The 6,000-nt window shown below is 33.8% G+C and overlaps 1 pseudogene; it reads left to right on the top strand.

Annotated features, from left to right (window-relative positions):
• Positions 1-226: 226 nt before the first annotated feature.
• LOC149538636 (ribulose bisphosphate carboxylase/oxygenase activase 2, chloroplastic-like) overlaps positions 227-6,000 on the top strand; it is a 34,464-nt pseudogene continuing 28,690 nt past the window's right edge.

Below are 6,000 nucleotides of genomic sequence, written 5' to 3'. Positions count from 1 at the left end.
AGAAAAATTGAACTATAATAACAAGTGCCTTTAGATATTTTGATTCTTGGAACATTTTAAGGGGCTTCATGCATATTTAAATACTAATATTATTAACTATTTTAGCCATGTGTGAGGTGAAAAAAGAAATTTTTATTTATTTATTGTGATAGAGTGGAAAGAGGGATTACTTAAATAATAGGAACAAACAAACACTCTAACTATTTTAAGAAGAACGAGGGGATATATGGCACCAGATTGGATAAGCAATTTGCCAATCAATGTGAAAGTGGATGTGTATAGATATGGCCAAATGTTGTTAGAGCTCGTTAGTAGAAGGAAAAACTTCAATCCAATGAAAATCCCAAGTAAGAAATATTATCTAGACTGGCTGTTCAATGAGATGGTGGCTAGAAATTTTGTGGGCATGTCAGATCCAAGGCTGGGCAGTGAGGTCGATCTGGAACAAGTAGAAGTGTTGGTGAGGGTGGAATTTGTGTGCATTCAAGGGAACAGTTTGTTGAGACCTCCCATGGGAGAAGTGGTGGCAATGATGCAACAAAAATACACAATACTGACTCCCAAATCCCAAAAGATCAATACTAGGTTCTAATCCAAAAACTCTATTGACTATAGCAGAATATAGTCACATGCTCAAAGTAAGTTCTTTTCCATGTTCACTTCTAGTCATTGAAAACAAACAAACAATTTATCACAAAACAACTTACTAGATTCTCTCTAGCAACCCTCAAAGTCTGGTTTGATTCGCTTTGAAGAGCAGCCCTAAATGAAATCAAGCTATGCAAAAACCATGCAAAGAGAAAACCTAAAAAAAAATTGGGCTCTCCAAAAACCATGCGAAAATGCTCCAAAAATGTGAAATAAAATTGGGCTCAGGAAAGACGTAAAAGGACAAATGTTTTTTAAATTTTGTGGATGTATAAGCCCTATGTTGGTCAAAATTTTGACCAACATGGGTCTTATATGTAAAAAAAGTAAATTTTTGCTTTTACATTTCGACCACCCTAAATTTATTTAGTTGATGTTCAAAATTTTTGGTTAAAAAATGATGTTAAATGTAGTAGTGTACACTTTAATACTATAGTAGTGAAGATTTGTGGGTTTCATCCCCACCCTAGTTTTACCTTCTCATTGGAGGGTTTTTGGGTAATCATATCTAGTGTCATACACATGTGAATCTTTGAAGAGAAGGAAGGAAATTGCTATTGAAAAGAATGACACAAAATACAAAGAGATAGACACCATTAAGATATTTGGTAGATCTAATGGAAAATAATAGAGCCCAAGCTAAGGAAATCAGAAATCTCAAGTTAGAGCAAGAATCACAAGCCATACTACTATGTGAAGTGACTGAACATAAAAAGAAATCTATGGAAGACAAAGCCATGATTGAAGATGAGAAAAGAATTTTGATCAATAGACTAGAGGAGAAATCATTAGAGGTAACCAAAATTTCCAACACGCAATTGGATACTCTAAGTCAAATGATGAATGCCAACTATGAATTGAATGTCAAGGATATTGAAATAAAAACATTGAAACTAAAGAATGAGCAATTGAAGAAAAAACTAAAAATGGAAAAGGAATTTGCTAAAATTTTAAACAAACCAAATGAAGCCATCGAATCCTTTAAGCAATTATTGAGATCCCCTGGATCCAACAACGATACATCTAGACTAGGATATGCAAGTACTGAAGAAGGAGAATAATCCAAAAGTGCTGAAGAAAGGAACACCAAAGGTAAGAACTCTACACCTACTTGTCATAATTGTGGTAAGAAAGGACATACTACTAATATGTGCAAGAGCAAGATTGTAAATCAAAATGTTAAGTGTAAAAGCATGGTTCAATGTCATAAGTGCAATAAACAAGGTCATCAAGCACATGAATGTAAAACCATGAACATGCACACACAAAGAAAGTACATACTACTAATATGTGTAGGAGTAAGGCTGTAAATTAGAATGTTAAGTGTAAAAGCATGGTTCAATGTCATAACTGCAACAAACAAAGTCATTAGGCACATGAATTCAAAACCAAGACCATGCACACACAAAGATTTGAAGGATATTGTTATAACTATTAGAAGTATGGACATAGAGATTTTGAGTGCAGATCCAAACCCATGTAGTCATCAAAAAGGCAAAAAAAGTTAAGGAACAATGGGAAATCTTATAAATGGGATTATAATACAAGGTATAGCTGTCATTATTGTCATGAATATGGACATATTCTTGAAAATTATATTAGGAAACACTTCAGAGGTGACTACAAAAAGTGGTTGAGTCAAACCACATGTTTTAGCTATTTAAAGATTGGTCACATCAGTCACTACTATCCAACAAGGTCAAAGGTACCAAGTTGTGAAATTGATAAAGGAAAATGCAAGACAGATGTTGAAAATGTTAGAGATGAGATGAATAAGACATGAAAGAAAAATGATGGTTGCAACACATCAAATGGAAAAGGGATCACTTCACCCAATGGGTCAAGTGATCACACCTCATCAAACTAAGCAATGAAGAGGCACGCAGGACTAATATTTAAAGGTTATATCATACATTAGTTCCAAAAGGACTTAGTACTGAAAAGACTATAAAAGCATGAATAAAGATTCAAGATGTTATTAGGAATCCAAGAAAAATCTCTAAGTTTTTTATGTTATTACTGAGCATGAAATGTTTCCTATGGCTATCGAGTAGAATGCTAGAAGATGCCTAGCTAATAAACTAGCTAGTTGATGCCAAGCTCATAATGGTTTATGAACAAATGGAATGATAAAGAATGTTGAGTGAGCTTGAAATTGGTTTATACCGAGCTTGCAACTGTGTAAGCACTCAACATTGATTGCAGGGTTTGAAAGGGTATTTGATCAATTTTTGACTCATTTTCATCATATCAAAATCAAGAAAGAGCAAGGAGAGAAAAAGGAAATAAAAATACTCATCCAAAGTAATTGCTAAAGATTCTAGCAACAATTCTACATCATTTCATCAGATCTTGCAAGGTATTTATCAAGTGGCGAGTTATGTTTTTTATATTTTCATAAACCCTAGTTTCACATAATGACATCTAATTCAAAGAATGTAGAGGGAAAGGAAGTTTGGAATGTTTAATTAGTTAGTAATGAGGTCAAGCAACCAATATTCAGATCCATACATGATATCGTTTACAAACAAGACCCCTCTAGTGTGCTATCCATGATACCACCAAATGTTTTAATGGTGCAAGATTTTAGGAAGTGTTACAACTGTAAAATTGGGAGTATTGGTGATATGGAGATCAGGAAAGCATATGAAAAATTTAGTGAGAATGGTGTATTAAGGGAAGAATAAAAAATTGTAGAGAAGAAAGGGTTAACACAAGCCCTAGATTTCTTAAATGTGTTCAAAACTAAATGGATTGGGATAGTATTGAGCAAAAATTATGGCTAGATAATGGACCCATAAAGATAACCAAAAGGTTAATCCATAGGGTAATAGAGTATCCAACCCTAGATCGACCTAAGACTTTGAGAAGTGACTCAAATGAGGTTATTGAAAAAAATATTGGAGCCATATGGAATAAGAGGAATGAAAATTGACAAGATTATTGATCCTTTGAAAGACTTTGTAGTAATGGTTATTTTACACAAGTTTTGTGAATCTAGTAGATTGAATAGTGTGCCCTATATTGTAGTTGATGTTGGTTATAAAATTGTAAATAAAGATCACACATGATCTTAGAAAATTACAGCTACAACAATTAATTGAGAATTTAGGATCAATAAGGAAGACAAAGAGTGCACAACATAAATTTGGTTCTATTTTGATATGAATTTTCTTTTACCTTCAAAATATGTTTCCAACATTTGGAATAGTTGCATGGAAAAGCAATAGGCTAGTGGTAGTATAGATTGGTGAGTTCATTGAAAAATTGGGCGAGAACTTTGAGTCAGTTATGACTACCTATTTTGAGGATTTTAAGCAACCAATAAAGAAAAGATTAAGAATACCAGAATCCTTAGTGGAGAAACATTATGATAATGTTTTCTTTCTAGTGGATGTTGATTACACTATTGTTCAAGAAAAAACTCCAAGGATTAGATGGTTGAGGCCATTGGGATATGAAATAAATGTAGATGAAGCCTCTATAGTAATTAAAACTTTATTGGTAGAAGAGGTACAAAAAAAAGCTACTGCATTTGGAAACTATGAAATGGCTAAATCTAAAATCACCATGGAACTAAAGACTACCTCTATTATTAAGAAGAAGGATAAGTTGGTAAAGAAGTTGAAAGCAAACTCTGGTGAAGATGATGAGCAGGAAGAAGAAGAATAAGAAGAGGATGAAGAGGAAGAAGACACGTAGGCACAAGAACCACTTACATTGACACAAGGAATGGGTGAAGATCAGCCAAAGGAGGAGACAAAAGTTGCTTAAGGTGCTAAGGGAGAAGAATCCAAGGAAGCACCTACACCCACTGATTAAAAGAAGAGGAAGGCCAAGGCATAACCTATGACAAGGGCTAAGAAGACTGTCAAACCAAGCCAAGCCAAGCCTACAAAACATACTACAAGGGCTAGTGCACATGTCACTACACTAAAGGCAAAAGAAAAGATAAAACCTACAAAAAAGGGAGGTGAAGTGTAGAAAAGACCAAGGAGAAAATACATTGCACAAGATAAATTTGATTAGGAGAAAATAGAATCAGATGACAATAGCCAATTCAAAGTGGTGAGTCACAATCCTCTATTTGACTTAGAAAATCTATGTGAAAATATTAAGAATAGTGTAGAATTATCAGGATTTTCACATGTTGATTTTGATAATCTTGGTAAAGTTGAGAAAAATCAAGTAGAGGAAGCTATATATGCCATGATGGAAAATTTTAAGAAAGCCCCACTAGAAATTTCTAATTTAATACCTAAGAGCCTATATGAGATAGTTGAGTAGAAATGACACTATGTTTGAACTTGGGAAGACAAATAAGGGAGACTTCACTTGCATAAATCATGCCTGAACCAAGTAAGCCACAAATTGTTAAGGCTAAAAATAAATATGCAGTTAGGTATGTACCTAAATATAGAGCCTTTAGCATATTTCAAAATAATATTGAAGATGTAGTTAAGAAGTCTACTTAGATGTGGAAAATGACATATGGTTTAGCAATAATAAAATCAAGTGAACAAGAACCTATTAAGGTGAAAGATGATGAAGATGCTATTGAGGGAAATATAGAGATGTAAGTAGACAACCAGACAATAGTTGAGGTAGAGAAACAAAAGGAACAAAGTGTACAAGATACACAATTGCCTGATGTCACCCCTCAACATGTAGAAAGTGCTAAAATAGTAATAGTTAAGGATGTACCTAATGTCATAGCTTAGAATATCAATCCCCTTACAAAGTAATATTTGACAAAGATACTTGATTAGTCTATACTACAAGCCAAACTATGTGATAATTCTATATTGGTAAGTGTGGATGAATTGCAAAAACAAGTGATTAAAACTACAAGGGAAGAGATGAATACAAGAACCACCTACTATCACCTCTTAAGTCACTAATGTACAAACTTTGGATAAAACATATAAAGCTACTTCTAAAAAAGGTTGATACAATTGAAAAGGTAGATACAATTGCAAAAGACACAGAGGGAACTCAAGCCACTACAAAAACACAAAGTCAAATAGGTTAGATAGCCTTATCTGCACCTATAGCACAAGCACAAGGTGCAAATTAAAACATTGTAGAAGAATAGGACAAGCCTAAAGAGATAGATCTGACACCAAAGGAGAAGAAGAAAGTAGAAATTTAGGCCCTAGCAACTTTACTGGAATCTGGAACTCCTTCTAGTCACCTCTTTAGAATTCATGCAAAGATGCAACACCATTGCAAATCTCAGTGCCAAGTTTGAGCTCATCAAAGGCTGAAGAAGTAATATAGTATGGAGATGTGAGCCTTGATGAAGATATTTTTTTTTACCAAAGTATGACTTTGACATAATGACAATTGAGT

Source organism: Cupressus sempervirens, chromosome 9 (assembly GCF_028749045.1).
Source record: "Cupressus sempervirens isolate cs-2001-9-10 chromosome 9, ASM2874904v1, whole genome shotgun sequence".
In the NCBI taxonomy this organism is placed as follows: Eukaryota; Viridiplantae; Streptophyta; class Pinopsida; order Cupressales; family Cupressaceae; genus Cupressus; species Cupressus sempervirens.
This window is presented reverse-complemented; position numbering and strand designations above follow the sequence as displayed.